The sequence below is a fragment of the Dermacentor andersoni genome, chromosome 2, assembly GCF_023375885.2.
Source record: "Dermacentor andersoni chromosome 2, qqDerAnde1_hic_scaffold, whole genome shotgun sequence".
NCBI classification, from domain to species: Eukaryota; Metazoa; Arthropoda; class Arachnida; order Ixodida; family Ixodidae; genus Dermacentor; species Dermacentor andersoni.
The window spans coordinates 34,241,791-34,261,735 of record NC_092815.1 but is presented as its reverse complement, the minus strand read 5'-3'; the positions used below and the strand labels follow the sequence as shown (position 1 = coordinate 34,261,735).

Genomic DNA, 19,945 nt, shown 5'->3' with positions numbered 1-19,945 from the left:
AGCAAATATCGTATTTTGTCCCCTCTTTGCCCATTCGTTGCTTTACCGAACAGTCAGATATAGCAAAGTTGGAGCACTGTGAATCTCTATTTTGTTGCTGATGCTTGTGTAAGTTCCGGCAGCATAAAAACGTTTGTTTTGTACTTTTCTATCCTGTGCGTATAAGGCGAAAGGAGTTCAGACGCAGGAATCGAGCCTCTGCTTCTAAAGCATTGCATATTCTAAAGATTTACAGCTTTCTTTTTTTTTCACTGCGTCCGCGGTACGAAAGACAAAGGACGATGCCTAGCCGAGACGATCAATCCGGCGCCTGGATAATAAGAGGAGCGGGATATTTGGTCAGACGACAGAGCACGTATGGGAAGAAGGAACAGATTAAATTTAGTTTTCGGCACATACCGCGGCTGTTGTCCTAATAGCATCTGCGGTAAAAATCATTCCCAACGGGCCATCCGCACGCTGTCGCAGTGAAGCGAGCCTTTAGGGACTCAGCTGCATGTAGCGAGGCCTGCATCGCCGATAATAAAAGTTGGGGCATGGCGAGCCGAAGAGAAAACCCTGGTGAATAATTTACAAGCAGCCCAAATGAGCTCAGAAAGAGAGCCGAGCTTGCTCGCCGCCGATGGCGGGCTTTTTGGACGTTCTGCAAGCTTGGAGCAGAAAGTAAATAAAGTTTTAGCCCATCTGTCTCCATGGAAACGTCGTTCTTTGGTGCGCTTTGTGCATGCGTTCCTTGAGTGTCATGGAGCCAGACTCTTGCCTTTTTCATCCCTTTCATCTGAAAGACCTACGAAGACTTCACTTTCCTGAATTCGGAACGAAGCACGACCAATCAGTAATTCTTTTTCTTTTCTTTTCTTCCTTTCTTCTTATTATTTTTCTTGTTTTTTGCTGTTGCCTACTAGTGGCTGGTGGCAAGGAAAGTCTATTTGCCCAGTAAGATTTCTTTCTTTCGTTAAGGAGAGAGTATCGTAAACATATGCTTTCTCTTTAGTTACTGAGTGCGCTTTCTGAGTCAAGCACGGAAGATCTCTTAAATGCACTGCGCTTAGACCGAAGAGCAATTTATATGCTCAGGCTGGTAGTGTCTCAAGCAGCGGCAAAGCACAGTTATGATGCCATCATATATAGCATCGTGCAATCGTAATGCCAATGTTAGTGTGATGAATATCCATGCTTAATCGTTCTCAGTTGCTTTGGTCGGTACATCTTCGTAAAGAGTAGGTGTTAACAGCCGGCACAGGGCCCTGATGAAACAGCGCTCTGTGCTCTGTCCCATGCGTAACGTAGTTTCCTTTCGTCATTTGCAAGCGTTGTGCAGCGAATATGGAAACCCAATGTCTGGTAAGGTCAGTTTATGAGGAAACACGGAGGTTGCTTTAGCTCAAGCGCGACTCCGTTACCTCCTATGCAAATACATGTAAAACGCACAAAAGCTTTTCTGAGATAACCACTGGGCCAATTTCAATGAAATTTGTTGCAATTGAGAGGGAAAGTCAAATTATAGTGAATATTGGAAGCGGAATTTCGATTTAGGGCCTGAATTTTCGAAACGAAATTTTCAAAAAGTGGCAAGTTAGAAAGAAAATAGAGTAACACAAAGCTTACCAATTCGTTGCTCAGCCCATATGGCAGATATCGCACTTCTGTAAACTGCATCCGTTAGAGCACCCAAAGCGCACAAATTTGATTTAGCAATTTATATCTTACACGAATTTGTTACATTGCTTACAAGGAATTATCAAAAATTCTACTAAGAAGTTAGTAGTCCATTTGAGAGCCATGTATAACATATCAAGTTTGTCCGCTTTAGATGTGCTATTACGTGAAACGCGCGGAATTGTGATATCCTTTTTCATTGCTGAGTTACAGAGTTGTAAACTTTCTAATTTCGTTATCCGAAAATTATAAATAAGAAAGTTGCAACTAACAGTTACTAGATTTTAAGTTGTTCTTAAATGAACCAAACCTCGTCAAATTTGGTGCACTGGTTAATGAGAGAAATGATTTCTCCTTGCTCATTTATTTAGATCGGAGGCCCCGAGTTAAAGCTTTCTCTTAAGGCCAGAAGAAAAAGAGAGACATTAAAGATTGCAGACATTTAATAATGCAAGTAAACTCTTACTGTGCCCAAGAGCATACACGTTTAGTCGGAGGATGGTCTGAACAACTCGGCTGTACCACAGGTATGTTGCGCTGTGAAAAGAGTACCTCTTTAATATAACATGATTTAGCTGCAGTGCTTCATAACCTCTAACGGTTGTACCAAATATAGCATTGCGAAAAACAAACAATAAAAGTGATGTTATGAACCAGTATGAATAAAGTACACAAAGCAACGACAAGAAATGGAGCAGAACGTGAACGCGAGCGCGGACTTCAACAGGTTGATGAGGACAAAATTGAGATTTTTACGCCGGCACTGTAGAGCTGCAACAGTTGGGGCGTTTACGCTGTAGTGACCTCTTACTGTCCCGAGTACATGCCGAAGATGAACACGGGAGTACGACACCAGCAGTGTTATCGGTTTATGCCGGAATCCGTTAATGAGATTATTGTTTGGGCTCTCAAATTATAGCGCCTTTGCTATTTCGAGTCGAACTCCATGTAGCGGCCGAAGCTGTCACACACGCTTGTGTGTCATTAAGGTATGCTGTGCGCTGCTGTTTTAGCTGTCTGCTGGGAATTATTACAGGGGCTCGAAAATATTTCTTTTCTCGTGATCTTCTCCGTGCCACATGGTATACTCTTTGCAATGTAATTTGTATATGTATATATTGTTGTGATGAAGGCAGATGGCCGGGTGGCTTAGCGGAGAAAACAGGTGCGGCAATGAAAAAAAGTGTCCACCAGGCCTGTTATTGAGAGAAGTGCCCCCTCACGTTTACATCAGGCTCATGTGCGGAATGCCCGATTGCGCAGCAAAGGCGCACAGCGCCCTAAGCCGTGCAATAGCTTGCTCGTCTAAGCTGACTGCTTGCCTTTGATGCTTTAGCAGCCGTAGAATCGATGCTGTGTTGGGGGCGTTTGCCTTAACAAAGAAAGCGTGCGACTTTTGCAATGTTGCACGATGCGCTTTCCTTTGGCTGCAGGTATCACAAAAGAATGAGGCCCCATGCACAACTAGAACACGTAGGAATGTGTTAAACGTACCTTCCTTTCCCACTCCTTTCTGGATGTTACGGACATTTCTGGCAATAGCATTCGCTGGACAAATCAATCATAGAAACATGCATTCGAATTTATGAAGCAAATCTATTTATTAATAAGCCCTCTTTCATTTTTCGTCTCTCCGTATACAGTAAGCTGAGAAGTTTTGCCACAGGCCAACTCTTCTGCCTTTCTTTAAACATATATTTCCTACCCTTTTAGTCGACAAACACCGAAACCTAAACGCAGCACGTTATGGCTAAATCCATGTTCTCAGGTCTCTGCTTCTACGTATACGACGTAAAGTCATGCCACATAGCTTGTTTATTGTTTTCGATAATAATCTCGTGCTTCCTAACAAGTTTTTTAAACAATCGCAGTTGTACTAAAATTTCTAGCGAACAATGTGTTATATGATGGCTTTGAAATAAATTCTTTCCCATGCACACATTGGTGCATGTTACCGGTAACAAAAGCGGACACGCACTCGAGCAAACTAGAAACCACAAGTGTTTGTCAACATAGCTTTCTTTATTTACAAAGTCTCAACAGTTATTATTTCACAAAAATGTGTGATCATGTATGTACAACCAACATCTACTTAACTCTTTTTTTACATCAAGTGTTAAACATGACTCTTAACCGACGTTCTCAAAAAACAGTTTCAGAACGTGCTCGCCCTTAAATAATACATACATGAGGCAAGCGATGAAGAACAAGCCATTTAGTTACAATTATCCTGACCAGAACAACGTCTTCTCATTTATCGACTTGACAGAAAGGAGAGATGCCATTGCGCTACGCACGAGTTTACCACACATGCGCCCGGTTCCGTCCCTTCGACAGCAACTAACAAAATAACACGATATTTGCGGATCTAGGAATAACGTGAAACGGGCATCATCTCTTTGCCGGTTTGGTTTCTCGGACGTCAATTTTTGGCAACATCCTTTTCGTTAAGTGCGCCTTAACGTTTTTATAGTGTGAGCAGGTTTTCGTCAGATGAGCAGATCTAAAGTTACCTACAATGCTAGGAAATGGCCTGCTAAAAGGTAACACGAAGTGCGCATGTATCCGACGAGCAGTTTCTTGAAAGGCAAAGAAAAAAAAACTTTTCTGCTTGGCCGATGAGCGCATTCTTTTATCTCGATTATGTATCAATAAAAAACTTCTTCAGCAGGCTTCTTCATAGCTTTTCAAATTAACCTCGTCATGACAGGAGAACTTCAACGTACAGAAGGTAAGCGCGAGCGCCTGCAATAGAACGAGCACTCAGACATAGCCCGCAATCAGCAAAATATGTACTACGAAATCCAGGGCACGTAGATGAACTTCGTGTGTAGGGTGAAGCTTACGCGAACCGGTAAATATTACTCTACATGCCAATGACAGCTGAAGTTATTTTTTTTCTCAGATAACCAATGTGACCATGAATATACTCACCCGTTTAGGAAATAGCTTTAGGAAATTAGATCGCGGAAATAATATACCTTCTGATCAAAATTTCCCTTTGTAACGAGCACGTGGAACCAGTACGGTCCTACAGGTAAAAAAAAAAATCGCAGCTTCGTTATCAAAAAGGTAGTATGAAGGAGCACCCGGAAAACAAACGCCATAGGCTCAGCCTTAAAACATCCTCATGGAACAGGTCTATTTCATTGTTTGTCTGGTTGGCACCACAAAAGCAAATAGGGTCACGAAGGGTCAACCACAAGTTATACGTTACAAAATGATTTAGTAGCTTTGTCGAGTCCGTCAGAATACTGCCTACAAGGCTTGACGCTGATGAATAAAGTCGACATTCTAACATGTCTGGTTTTGTTTTGTTTCTTCTTCGAAAGAAACAAAGGAACAATACAAGAGCGTAACATAGTTATGCCAAATTTCTACCACCAGGCCATTAGTGCACAATGCCATCCCGCTTTTCTCCCGTTTTCTTTGACTTCTCACTAATGACTAGAAGAGCTCTCGTCGCAGGGACCGCAAATGGCTAGAGAATTGCTGCGCACATTTCGAGCGTCCTGGAATGTACGTTTTCACCATTGAAACGTGTGATGCACAGGTTATGTATGTTTCGCAGGCGAGGTGCGTCTCTAGGACGTGGCTTGCAGTAGGTCCACTTAGCGTTCGCCGACTTTCGTATGTGGTGTCACGAAATCGTCCCTGCTACAAGAGCACCGTTTCGGCAGCCCTGCGGTGCGGCACTGCTGCGTGCGGGTGCCGAGCTGGCGCACTGCAGGTCCCGCGCTGCTCACCGGGCCGGACAAACCACGAGTGCTCAGTCACTCCATCACATCACGCACAAACACGGACACTGTCTTTCAGCAGGAACGATGGGGTGGAAGTGATTGGATGCGCTTGAACGGCACCCAGCAACCCATATGAGCTTTTGCTGAGACGGCCAGACCTGGAAAAGGAAGAGATAGAAAGAAGAGGGAACATAAACCGTGTTTTCTCCTTTCTTTACCTGCAGGTTGTGGGGCTATCTTCCTTTCTTATTTTCTGTTTGTGTTTCTTTTCGCTAATCGTATGAGGGCCTGCTCTTCACGTTTGGAATTTGATTGAAGCGAACACAAGAAGGGGACACAGATAGGGTATCTGTGACATAGATATCGTATCTGCCCACGCGTTAACAAAGCAATAGAACGAAGGTGTTGTTCGGCTAATCAACAGAACAAGTTTGTTAAATGCAGGTAGTGGGTGGTTTACGTGATTCCCTTCCCTTGCGGTGAAGTATATGTGGGGCAATCCGGCAGACACGTAAACGATTGACTTAGGAAGCACAATCCATTGCTAAAATCCACAAGCTATACTTATCTAGCCGTGTACTGCAGAAATTGCAGCAACGGTGAGTGTAAGCCCCAGTTTAGTGACTCACAGGTTATTTTTAGACACAAAGATCAAGTAACTCGTGAAATAGTTGAGACATACCATACTAGAATTAGGGGTAGTGACTGCGTCAGTCAGACAACCATTACGCTGCACGATAAAGAGTATGCGTATCTAGATGGACAACAATTACGATAGAGTTTTGAGGAGTCTGAAGTCCTGGCGCTGGTGTCATGAGTGTCTCATCTTGTTTTTCTGCGCATGCGTGAGAATACTGTAACATCTTTATAAATGTTTTTCTGTCCATCAATAAATTCAGTTGAGAGTCAAGCGCCGTCCTGTTTACTTCCCTATCTGTGTGGCCGTCTTATGTGCACTTCAATATAATTTCAAACATAAACGTCAACCAACCAGCCGAACTGGCCATCTTATTGTCTCCTCTTGTAGCAGTCGCTGTGGTGAGCACATCTCTAATGCTGCGCATCACCTCATCAGCTTACTAGGCGATTCTAGAATTTTGTTATGCCATTACTTGTAGCTTGTGGCCATTTTTAATGTATAATATTTAAGAGGTGTCAGCAACTTTGGACGGCGCCGAATATTGCTTTTCACAGAAAAGTAATACGTACTAAAGGAAATAAAATTGCAAGCTAACACTTAAATGAAGAATGGTAACACGAACTAAGAAGTCATATTGGAAATCAGGTGGAATAAATGGTCTAAAACAGCTCATGACAACATCACATAAAAGACACTGGAACGTAAAATCAGCTTATAAAAATGTAGAATAGGCAACTCATGAAAGAGGTCACATAATGCATACGAGAATGTTCTGAGCTCACATAAATACGCTTCAGGCAGCTGCAACAAAGCTACAATACAACATCAACACAAAGCGAGCGAGGGATAAAGCGAGGAAAGGAAAGGTAGGATGATCAAACAGGCGAATCAGGTTTACTGTAGAGACACGTGGCATAAGGGAAAGAGGAGTAGAAAGAGGAAAATAGGAGAACAGTAACGACACCTGTTGCTGTCGCAGAAAGTTATTTGTGTCTGCTGCAGTTTTGAGGCGAACCGGCCTCAGTGACCGTTTAGGTATGGTCCTCCTCTGCATACTGACGCGTGCGCATCAACGCGACACTTTCGAGTAAAATATTATTCGGCTTACAAAGACGAATGGAACGTCTAACAAGAGTCCTCTCAGCAATGATTTCATTTACAATCAAATATATAGAGCGCACTGGATAACTTCGCGCGAACACAATGTACATGAGAGAAAAACTTGTCATTCATCTGCACATCGATAAAAGCACCAAAGTCAGCAAAGAGAATTCCACATGACGTTTTTTTTTTAATGAACCCTTCACGAACTCTTATTCTCCGTCCAGGAGCTCAACTTCGGGACTACAACCATAACGGCGCAGTCACTCTGCCACGAGAGAGAGGAGAGAGAGAGAGAGTAAATAAAGTAAGAAGGCAGGAATGTCAACAATAAAAGCGCTTAGTTGGCTGCCCCACGTTATGGGAAGGAAAAGGAAAACACAACGAAATAAGAGAGAAAAGCGGTGAATGTGTATACGTGCGCGAACAGCACTAGCAATACTGTAAAATAGTAAGCTAGCCGATGACTGAACGCGGGTGAATCGACTGACAAGAGAAAGCGACAAATGTTGTGCGGAGTGAAGTGGTTTTCATCAATAAAAAATGTGTCCAAATCGCAATTTTACGTTGTAATCACATTATACGGCGTCCTTGCAGCGCGAAACTCTTCCTTTTCGAATGCTATTTCTCGCAGAAAATGCATGCCACAAGCATTTTAAGTACATAAGTGAGATCCCCAATATTACTTCTTCGTTCGTTGCGAAAGCTATTGTGTTAGTTCGAGGAATAATAATAGTTCAAAAATAAATAAATAAATAAATAAATAAATAAATAAATAAATAAATAAATAAATAGTTGCACATTCTATTTGCCGGTGCAATATACCATAACAAAACGGCAAAAGCAAACAGGTGCTCTCTGCACCACCAAGTGAAAGAAGAGATGTTGAGTAACACTTTCTTGTGCACACTTGCCGATCACTGCCTCACCATGCGGCAGACAGCACTACATCTCGGTGTGCGCCGTGCCTTGTGGCGCAGCCGGTAGCGTATTGAGCCCGTCAACAATCTAGCAGCGCTATCAATACCACCCACAGGAACACCAGCGCCCGTTAAACACTCGGACGTAACAAGACCGCTAAATGGTGAAGACTGGTAATTTGTCTCAAGAAGAGAAATAATTACGCGTCTCACGCAGACTGGCGCTGCGACAACGACTGAAATCTTGAGATTACTGATGCCTTTGAAAGCCGAGCGTGGGCGCGAAACAGATGTCCCTAGATCTTCTCGACTGCGCTGAACTTCACTGTACATCTTTCCAGCACTTACCGCCATTAATATCACGGTTCATGCAGCCAAGGCATTTTTGTGAGGATGAATATAAGAAACCGTTTGGTAATGTGCCTCAGTTTGGACTATTTTTTTATCTAGAGAACTTACTTTCTTCTGCCTTTTCAATCCGCCCTTCCGGACTACTAGATCTCGTTCGTCGTAGATTTTATGGGTATCTACATTCCAAGAGCGGCGAGAAAGAAAGGCTAGAAAGAAGACTGACTCTAACGTCCCATATATATCTGGACGTACGCTACGACGCAGTTACCAGGATAGAGGCGCTAGAGAACCAGCGCAGTGGGCGAAAAGGAAATACGTACGTTGGGGCGCATGCCAGGAGGCAGGCTGTATACGAGCAATAGAACGAATGGGAGAAAAGATTTCCGTGGAATCCCGTTTCTGCTCGATCTCACTACACCCGAGGCTTAAGGATTTGCCTCAGGAAGAGAAGCGCTGTCGGTGCCGCTGCGTTAGGTCTATACTTCCTTTTTCTTTTTTTTCCTTTTTTGCTTTCCCCATTTGCTGCCGAGCACATTGCGCGAACCTTGAGCCTGTTCCCTAAGCTCCGTTGCGGCTCTTCTGTGCCCCGCGCCCTGGTCCACTTTATTTCGACCTTCTCCATATTTATTTTCCTTTACTCCTTCTTGAGGTATTATGTCTTGCTCTTCTTCTGGTTGTGCGAATTTTTCCGCGTCTCTTCGCCCGCACATTTCTCCATTCCACTCCCTTCCTGGCGGCTTTCATGCCTGTCCGTGGAATCAACAGGGAAGAGCGTGCTGCGGAAGTAGCCATGCGTGCGCCCATGAGCGTGAAAAAAGAGAGGGCGCACATGCGCAAGATGCAGGTGAAGGGAAATCCCCGCCTGTCAGACACTGGTGGCAGCTGGGTTGAAGGCGTCTCCGATACAACGAACGCGGGTAGCATAACTTGTTCCTTCCCGCTTATACACGCTGGAAATGATAATGTGTGCGTACACAAACGCGGAGAATAAGATGGAATAGAAAACGCGGGGAACGTTCGAAAATAAGGCCGAGCGAGACATTGCTGCAGCTTTGTCCCTCCCTTCACCGAGGAGCCCAGGACGGTCCTGATGGATGCTGGCCGTGATGGACGGGAGGCGGCGAATTTAATGGATCTCCTGAATAATGAGAACAGTAAAGGACTATTCTGCGATTCGCTCGATACTTTTATTCTCGCAAAAAGAGAAGCGGACATGCGATGTTATTTATTTACTTATTTATTTATTTATTAAACATTATTTGTCTCAAGCGTCTTCCTGTACGAAGTACGGCGGCAGTTTCGTCACGTCTTGGTGTTTATGGAGAGCTGTTTCAGTGACCACATGGATTTACCTGCACGCTTGAGCTCAACGTTTGCATACGCTGGCCAGTGCGCTGTTTCCGTGTTCTTATCATTTCTTACATACCGTCTACACTGATTCTGTGTTTTCTGCATTGTTTTCTTTTTTTATCGCTCTTCTTTGTAGAGATTCCGCATGGAGCTAAAATTTAGGAACCGTTCTTGACATGCGTAGCGCATAAAAAGTGCGTGGCGTGACACCAGCTTTAGCTGGCCTAACTCGCATGATGACTCGTACAGGCCAGCACAAGCAGCTGGTTCATGCGGCATGCTAACTCGTCTTGTGCTCCTAGCTGCCGCCGCATACGACTACCGGTAATCACGTCGAGGTGGAGCGCTCCCACTAGGTACCGCAACTCAGCCGTAAGCAGTGGTTGCACCTACTCTCCTGAAATAACGAGGTGCCTCCATATAGACCGGATTCCCGCTGGCCAGGCTTGTTGGTTCCCGCTAGCCAGGCTCCCTCCATCGGCTGGTTCGTGTGAGAGGACACATACCATAGCTCTTCTGATAAGTGCTTACCAGTGTCCAGCCAGTTATAACGGAAGTGTACAGCCAGTCCAATCTTGTATCTGGCCAGGAACATCAACAACAGTGCGAGACGAGAAGGATGCTCAAAATGCTCGCGCAGTGGTCGTACCTTTTACGTCATTCCTAATATGCGGGTGCTACTGTGAATGAAAAGCGCAAGCTTATAATGGGAATACGCGGCTGTGTATAAACAAAAGAAGCAACCTATAGACGATGTCGATGCTTAGTAGATGCGAGCCTGTGTAACTGGATGAATACAGAAAGACTGTACATGGTTCTCTTGCGACAGCACTGCTTGGCTGCGCACCCGTTTTCTCTATTCAACAGCGTAACCGAGCGTAACCCTCGACGCGCTCACATGCCCGTAAGCCTCAAGGGCCGTTTGAAATGCGCAAGTGCTTTTGATGTGCCTGGTTTAATTTAGATCATTTTGCTGCATGAGACTGCCGCAGTGTGAATGTGTCGCTGGGCTTTTGCTTTAGTTTAAGCGCATTTTTCAAAGTTATTGTCAAAGGGGTGAATTTCCCTTGAAGCGTCGCGCACGTGAGTGAATTGAAGCTCCATGTATTGAGCGTGAGAAGGGCAGCTAGAAGTGTTAAGGCACGTCGGAAGGAAAGTAAACACGTTTCAGACGCTTGATTTCTTTTTTTTATTTGTGCAGTGGTAAGGGGCCCAGTGGAAGTACTTTTTTAAATACGGGGCCAAGAGTTTATTAGACGGGCATTTTGCCCAACCCTTAAAAAGCGTATTAGCAGTCCAGAGCATCTTTTTCCTTCGCATCATCGAACAAAAGAGAAGCGTGAGTTTTGGCAGAATGCAAGCATTTGTAAAGGAGGTTTATAATTGGACGTCACTATCGCTTAAAGCAAACCGAAACAAGTTTTCTTGCTTTAGCTTACAACACTGCGTGGCATCGCTGCTTGCCGTAGCAGAATAATGTGAGCTTTTTTTTTTATCCTGCGATAAACAAACTCTCTCTATTCGTGTTCGCATTTCTTCATTACTCACTTTCGCCTCTCGAGATAAACGACAAAGAGGCGGAGGCTCGCGGAAGGCTTCACACCGCGCGGCACAAAAGGGGCGCTCCGTGAAAAGGAGAAATAAAATAATGTCGACCGGAAAACTTGAAGAGGACACGGGAACGAGAAACTGCGAATAATAACCTCGGGAAAATGAGGAAACAACTTTCGTTTCTCGCTCGCCGCTCGGCACGCACGAGTAACGCACGGGCGAAAAGAATGAACGATAGAAAGAAGAAGGAAGACAAAGGGGGTCCACGGGCCGGACGGCCAGCGTAGAGTATAAGCGCAGACGCAATGGGATCGATCGAGAAGAACGAACAATCGCGAAGAAGGAAAGGAAGAACAAGCAGAAGCCACGGACAAAAGCTTCCGGCACGTTGCCACGCGTATATCCCGGGGAAGCGAGGGACGAGTAAGTTGAGGAGAAAGAGTGCGAGCGTCCGCGTGCGCACCAGCATCGGATGACGAGAGCCGCGGCGGACGCGATGGGAAATCAATGGAGGCGACCGGATGCGGAAGCAGCCCACGCCGTTGCCGGCCCGAATGGCCTCCCTTGGCCCAGGGATTAAACTAATGAAGGATGCCGGAGGTCACAAAGAAAAATCCACCCTGCGTGATTAGAGACCAGGGTGGTGGCACTGGCCCGCGTGGTCTAGAAAGGCCGCGGAGAGACGGAGATGGGACGGCAGGCCGTCGGGCGTGAAATCCCGTCCACCGACGCATGCTCTATCCTTACTCTTCGCCTTCTTCTTCGCCGTCGTTTCGTCGGCGTCTCCTTCGTCGTACATATACCCCCGACGCTGCGAGAATAGCGACTGCGCGCACGAACATGCCTCCCGAATGCTGCTAAGCCTCGCGATTACATCGCTTTCTGCCTTGCCAGAGATCTGAAGAGCTCGCTTGCTGCACTTTCTTCGCGTTATCCCCTGGAATGCTTCTCGGCCCGCACAGCGGCGATCGAAAGCGCTCGCCCGAACCAGAGCGCCGTCAGCGAGCGTGTACCGTTTCGAAATCCGTGTGTATACAGGCAGTCACCGCCCCTTTTCAGGCGAATGCCGACGCAGCAAGCATGCTACCCGGCACTCTATGTATTGCCCGCACACCGACTTCATCATCTGCGTTGCGCTGCCTCTGAGGCAGCAACAGCGGGAGCGGCGAGATTGCGCAGTCGAGGTGTTTTGTAATGCTTGTTTATTCATCTGCAGTAGCCTTCTGAATGGCGCCTTTCTGCGCCTCGTTGAAGAAGTTGCGCAAGGTAAAGCGAGGCAGAAGAAATTTGTACGCAGAACTGGAACATGGGTGCTCCTACCGCTTAATCATCGCTCTGTGTGAAGGAGGGAACAAAGAGAAAACTTACTTCACTTTTCAGCAATGACAGGAAAGTAATGGCGTATGGCTTAGGCACCTTTGCAGATAATGAATAACTGTTTGTGGTTCTCATTTTCCCGCGCAAAATACGTACGCAGCTTTATACAACCAAATGAGCAAGCTGTTCGAAAGTTAAAATCACAAAAAGCAAAAGAGCCTACAACCCTGGATGTCCCACTTAGTGCCAAGCAGGTACTTCGCAGCGTAACTGCGCCAAGGTAGCTTTGCAGACATACGCATAAAAGAACGACCCCGCACGTATTTTTAACATCGATTCGCTGCTACGTCGAAACACCGCTGTTAGATCGCGCCACCTATTGTGGACCTTGACAAACTGGCATCAGCGGAGCTCGAGCGATGGACTTGAACGGTAAGTCCACACTCCTCTTCAAGAAAAGAGATGAAAGAAAGAAAAGAAAGAGAAAAGTTACCGGCGTGGAAAAATTAGTTAAATTTGAGAATTTACCGCAGTTTTGGCAGATAAAACCCCATAATTTTTTTAAAGTTGAAAAGCTGCATGGGCATTGTTTTACACTGGCAACAGAACAGAAATCATTCTTAGTCTACCGCTCAAAATGAGGAGTTTTGTCTGAGCAATGTTTGTCCTCTAGTCAGTTTGCGGGTGTATGCCTTTATTACCCGAAATTGACCTCCCGCGTTCTGTACAGTAGACACGCAATCGCGGCGTCGTGCCTGGCTGCTACCAGCAGCCGTCCACAGCCAATGAGAAGAGAGAGAGAGAAAGAGAGAAAGGACCGAATATCAGCGCGCAGGCAGTTCGCAACAGTAAGGTACAAACACATAAAAGCAGCGGCCACCGTGTAATAATGCTCGCACAAGAACGCTGGCACCAGATGTTTCACATGAGAGTCCGGACCATTCACATTGGTATTGCTATTCTCTTTCCATATCCACACTCAAGCTATTCCCCCTGCTCCCCACCCTCTTCACCTAGGCCCTTGTTTTCCCTGTTTCCTATTGCGAGGAACATCATACACTGAGGCACCCCGTCGACCCAGTAGTAAAGTATTTCGAAAACACCTTGCACCGAGCTTGCCGCGCAATGCAGAGGTCGATAAAAATATGGGAAAAGATGACAAAAGAGAGACACTTCGGTGCGGCAGAAACATGGGAGCCAATATTGCGCAGCCACTCACGCGTTCTATCTTTAGACTATTTCCTTAGGTTCCGTGCTTTAAAATTTGTTGCGCCGCTTTTTTTATTTTTATTGGTCCGAATCTAATCTTTCCTTTTTTTTTTATTGACAGGCCTTACAACTATACAAGGTTCGGCGGTGTCGAATATGGCTAAGGTCAGTAAAGGTTGTAGGGAACATCGAAATCATGCAAATGAGGTAGCTTCAAAAATGCTTCAAATGCTTCAAAAATGCAGTAAACGCTTCAAATGCGTGAGTGACCTGTAGAGCGAGATTCAAAGGAAGCCGTTCATGTGCAAAGCAGTGACGCAGTCAAAAATACGAACACGCCTTTGGATAAAACATCTTCGAAAGCCTTACTCGTCCATCGCTCAGTTTTGATTGACGGCTTACAAGCAGGTTCTCGTTTCATTTGATGTACCACTTAAAAACACACTCCGCTTATTCTCAAAAACAACAGTTATAGTCCCGTAGCCTGCAGAGGCTACTCATTTCGTTTTACGCGTGAGTGGAGCCTTTGATCTGGGAAGTTGAACAAACCCTATCTCTCCTAGAATCATGTGCGCACTGACCAGAGAATATCTGCCTGTCGCCTTTTTTTTTATTTAATGTATCTAAGGAGTGGTTGGTGCTTATGTGTGGTGCCGGCTGCTCCTCTTCTCTAACATATTAGTTATCGTCGGAAAGTTGTCAATAATCACAAAAGTGGACTAATAAACACATGAACGAACATTCAGGCACTATGTCTCAGTACTGCAATATAAATAAATGTTCGCACAACAGAAGAGTTCACATAGCAGAAATATTCACAAAACCAAAATGTTTACTTGCAAAACATGAGTTCACATGCCATAAATCTTCACAAAACCAAGATGTTCAGACAGAAGGTGTTGGGCACTTAAATGCCGCACTCTAAATACAACAAATACAAATGCTACATGAACACGAAGACACAATGACCATGTTATTAAGGGTGCCTCTTAATAATAACAATGCGAGCAATAAATATTGTATGACTTAGTATTTCTTATATTGTTTATTCTTCCACAATTGTACTAAGGCGCGTACAGCGATGTTTTGAAGTTTTTCTGTCGGCCATGTACCTAAAGTTTTTCCTAAGGATAGTGGCCGTCTATCCAAGCCACGTAATTCTTCCGAAAGGCTCTTGTGGGAAGTATCATGATTTTTACAGTGTAGAAGGAGGTTTTCTATGTCTTCTTCAGCCTCTTCACCTGAGCATGTAGCACTGTTAGTTTTTCTTATGGTATACAGGAAGCTTTTAGTATATGCAGTGCCTAGGCAAAGGCTGTGAACTGTTATTTCAACAGATCGGCTAATTTTAAACGGAATATTGAATTCTATTCCAGGATATATAATATGTAATTTAAAGTTCTACGCATCTTTTATGAATCATGTTTCATTGGGCAATCTATCGCATAGTTTGTTCAATAGGCATCGCGCATCACTCGCCGCTAGAGGAAGTAGTGTTCATTCATTCTCTTGATGTGCTGCACGTGCCATGTGATCAGCTGTTACATTTCCTATGATTTTACAGTGACTTCGAATCCACTGAAAAGTTATGTCGTGTTGTAGATCTTTCGCTATGGCGTATGTCTTCTGTGTTTTGTATGTCAATGAACTGTTTGCTTTTCTGACGCTGTTTTCATTTAAGCACTGTAATGAGGCTTGTGAATCACTCAGAATTACCCAGCGAAGAGGTTCTGACTGCTGATATATGTAACGTAAAGCAGAAAGTATTGCGCAAACTTCTACCGTTGTGGACGTTGTACATTGGCCAAGCTTATAAGGTATTTCCTCTTGGTATGCAGGTATCTTGAAGATCTTGACGTAGTGGATGATTAGCGTGCTGTGTTGCCAAACGAAAGAAGTGGCAACAAATTTCCGTAAATCTTAGTCCATGAAAAGTTGATTGGCCGGACTCAGCAATTACCAAAGCCCTAGCATATGCACGCGGAACGTCAAGACATATGCGAAGGCTACCGACTTTCTCCAGATCGAACAACGGAAGTGTTGACGTGTTATATTTGAATTATTAATCTTTCTTCACCCATGAAAATATGGACAACGAATGAGACGTATTAACAGGTGTTGAATTAACAACACTCCACTGCATCGAATGATGGTGTCGGACGTTGTTCGACTAGGCACTTCTTGCTCGCCCAATATTTTATCTTATTTTTAGGCGTGTGAGTGTTGTTACTTCGCTTGCTCTCATTCGGTTCAGAGCTTCCAAAAGGCCAAAGTGCGTAATATAAAGAAATTGGCTGCGGCTTAGCTCAGCCAGCCCTGGATATGCAAAGCGAAAGCCTGGTTTAGCCTGGTTAAGTATTGGTTTCACTTGGTTAACATTTGATTTAGCTGTAATTATTATACATAGGTATACAATAATCGTTAAGCCAGATATAACGGCTGTGCCTGTGAGATTTGGTGGCTAGAGATGATTGTGATTAGGCTTGGGTAGGCATGCATCGTTCGACGGTGCGACGCCTGTTGTGTCACAGGGAAAGCGCAAGTGCTAGAAATGCAAAGAGATGCCGCGAACATGCGCAGCGTCAAAGCATAAACGGACAGGGCGCGAACGCTGTCGCTACATTGATCTCGACGGCGCGAAGCTTGTTGCATTCGGGACGCTCTCCAGTAAAGCAGCTCACGGGGCGATATCCGCGGGGTGGTGAGACGCCGCTTGGCGACGACGGCTCAAAGCCTCAAGCTCCCGCGCAACGCTCAGAGAAGACGGCCCAGCCTCGCTCTCATCCATGGCCAAGTTCGCACTGACTATACTCGCGGACAACTTCCTGTAGAAATGGAGGGAAAGCTACGGAGGCAAAGCATGCACAAGTGAGAGCTCTTCTGAATAGAGTCCCGTGTTTTCATCCACGTTAGAAAACATAAACACCTTATTCGCAACAGTTAAATAAGATAAAACAGACCACTGAGTGTAAACATTTACTTATTTTGCGGCTGTTCCATTCCGCGTTTGGGCAAACGCGAAACCGTCGCAGGTGGAAGCTGCGTCGATTCAGCGTCTGTTCCGAGCAAGCCAAAGCACTGTCAAACGCTGGCGGTCCACTTCGTGCGGTAACACATGTGCAGAAGCTCCGCCCCCCCCCCCCCCCCTAGCTTTCCTTTCATTTCCATAGAAAGTTGTCCGCGAGTATTAACGAGCGCGGCGCTCCTCTTAGCCAGGCGCGCAGCGAGTCACTTGGTCAAGCGGTGACCCAGCTGCGGAGAACGCACGCGCCAAGCCGGCGGTGGCGGCGGAGCTCGGCGTGGCGAGTCACGTGAGGCGTTGCCAAGGCTACGGCGCAGACGCGGTCAAATGGAGGTCAAATTGCTGGCGAAACTCGGCTCGACCAAACCACGGCGTAACTCGGCTCGACGCGGTTAGTAAAGCTTTCGTTTCACAACGTTTAGTATACACTAGGTCGCTTCCTCGGAACACGCACCTGCGAATCCCGATAGCAAGCACGTTATAAGCTAACATGAACAGCCAATGACGATCATCTTTCACTAAAACAAAATGTAGATCCAACGCACACGTTGGGATTTACACGAAGCGAAACTTTACTGAAGCGGTGTTTTAAATACTATACTAAATGCGACGCGTATAATCGTGTTTATTTGCATCCTATGCAACATGTAACCTCATGCATTCTTTGTTTTATGACTCCCACAGGTCACAATTTTAAGCTCATGCAATGTTTGTGTTTATATATTAGAGCGTTGATAAGTTATGGCGAAATGTAAGCCCCAAATCTGGCGGATGCATGCCGTGAGAGGTTGGCACAACGATGTCGCCAGGGAAATATATCATGTTTGTCGAGGAAAGACTTGCGAAGACACGTTTAATGAATGCGTACTCCTTGCGTCATAGTGACACATACCAAATGGGCCAGAACGGGTAGTCCGAATATAACAAATTTCTGAACATCTAAGAAGTCAACCAATATCATGCATTATTCCATCGAGAAGTCTTCATGCTTTACAGTTGATTATGAGTCGACATTGTGAGTACATGCTTTATGTGATCGTAATGTATTTTTCCCTACTACCACCCGTGCAGGGTAGCCAACTGTAACTAGCTCTGGTTAATCTCCCTGCCTTTCTATGCATCCTTTCTGTCTTTCTCTCTTTCTCTCTCTCTCTCTTGATCACGTAACACACTGGGGCGCTCACTGGCACTATTCTGTAGGTCAATTCCATGCTAAATAACCGGTTGTTCGTGCCTTATTTGTCGAGAGAGCTCAGAAGGACGCGAATAAAGTTTGGGCTTAAAGGTTCGTTAAATTTTGACTATGCTCTAACTCTATTCGTAATTACCATGTACATGCTTGCATATTTTCTAGAGTTTTCAAGCACTTATTGCCCTCCTAATTGATTCATCCACCCCTTTCCTGAACGTGACGGAGGAAAAATGGCATCCCTGTCTTAGCAACTCGAGCGTACGCACACCCATACACACGCGCGCGCGCGCACGTATGCTGCGCATCACCAAACGGCACTGAAGGGTCTCATTCTCATTGCCAATGCTACTGATTATTTTGGCGCAGTTCTGTATACTGTTCTTTTTCTCGACAGGGTGAACAATGATAAAGGCGTTTTCTCAAAACGAGAAACCGGAGAAGGTCGCCCGTGTCGTTCCCCCACCCCCCTTCTTAAGCTTCTTATGGCCCTGTGGAAAGAGCGGGCGCTACGAGAGCAGACCGAAGCGGCTGCCACCCTATTCGGAAAGGAGCGTTCGTTTCTAACGCTATTCAAAGTGCGTGCCCCGTAGCCGCCGCGGGCACTCGCCAAACGGAAGGCGAATGAAAAACTATGACGAGAACAAACGAAGGCCAGCAGGGCAGGAACAAAGCGCGGCTGGCCCACACAGCACGGCGCCCAGCGCGAAAGCCTCGCCGCCGATCTTCTTTCCGCGGGGGAACAACAATTCACATCCATTGAAAACACACTGAACTGGGCAAGAAGAGAAGGCGGGTTTGGGGGGTTGGGTGCCGGCTGAACTTGCAAATAAGGACCTCTGACGACCACGGAATATCAAGCGAAAGGTGGCTGCGGCGGCCGCAAATTCGCACCGCGGCTTTCGCGCCGCCTCCCTAAACGCAGCGAAGCCCTTCGGGCCCTCGCGACGCGGCCGGCATACGACAAGCGACCCCCTTCCTCCCCCCCCCCCCCCCCCCACCGTCGGGAACAAACAGGAAGAAAAGGGAGACGGACTCCGGATGGTGCGCATAAGGAAAGAATGGGTTAGCGGAAAAATAAAGGGGATGTAGGGCGGCTAGGGAAACGAGAGGTCGGTCGCAGCCGGTGGAGAGCATTTAGAATGAGATGGGTGATGGAGCATTGGAAAGATACAGCAAGCTATACGCTGTAGCGTGGACGCATGCAATGACTGCAGTGCCAATAGGATTTAGTTCCTCCTCTTCCTCGGGATTATGGTGTCGGCAGCACGGAAACGGATGAAGCACACTTTGCGGAAACGCTTACTTTGAGGTTAAGATTGGGAGTTCGTTCTCGAAAAATTTTTCCTTTCGATCTTAAGCTCCTATCTCTTTTATTATTCATTTGTTTCTCGCCCTGCAGTTAGAATAGTTGAGCTTTCGGTAAGAATTTAGCGAGCTAGGCAACACAAATGTTAAATAGCGCATTTGAGAGGCGAAAGAGGAGCTTTGTGAGTGAGGTCACATACTAATGAGATATCCTTTCGATGGGCAGTAGGAGACAACACATGCTCCGTTTTGGGACGCATTGTCTGCATCGTGTATCTCGAGCGACATCTATGCTAATGCTTCTGAGAACAGTGGTGCGAAGTTGGTGGCAATTCGTTCGCTTCCCTGCCGAATTCGAAAGCTTGAAGCAATGGCTGCGCACGGGCTTCCCTTCTCTTTGCGTGCAAATAAAGAGTGATCTTGATCCTCTTTGTGACCCAGTTTCACATTTGTTTCTGGTGATGAACATTGTGCTTTCTGTCGGTCGCACCATGAAGGAGCGGAAGCCGGAAAATGAAGCCACGGTGTGGTATTGCAAAGCCATTTTCTTCGTGCGTCGCCGCTAGAGACAGACAACTATTGAGCGCG

At 45.8% G+C, this 19,945-nt stretch overlaps 1 protein-coding gene across 1 annotated transcript in view; it reads right to left on the bottom strand.

The window, feature by feature from the left end:
• Positions 1-3,662: 3,662 nt before the first annotated feature.
• The window catches only part of LOC126542478 (zwei Ig domain protein zig-8-like), a 302,005-nt gene continuing 285,722 nt past the window's right edge, over positions 3,663-19,945 (bottom strand). Inside the window, exon 6 of the mRNA XM_050189563.3 lies at positions 3,663-5,557. The gene's annotated coding sequence lies outside the window, so the exon portion shown is untranslated. The remainder of the gene's footprint in view (positions 5,558-19,945) is intronic.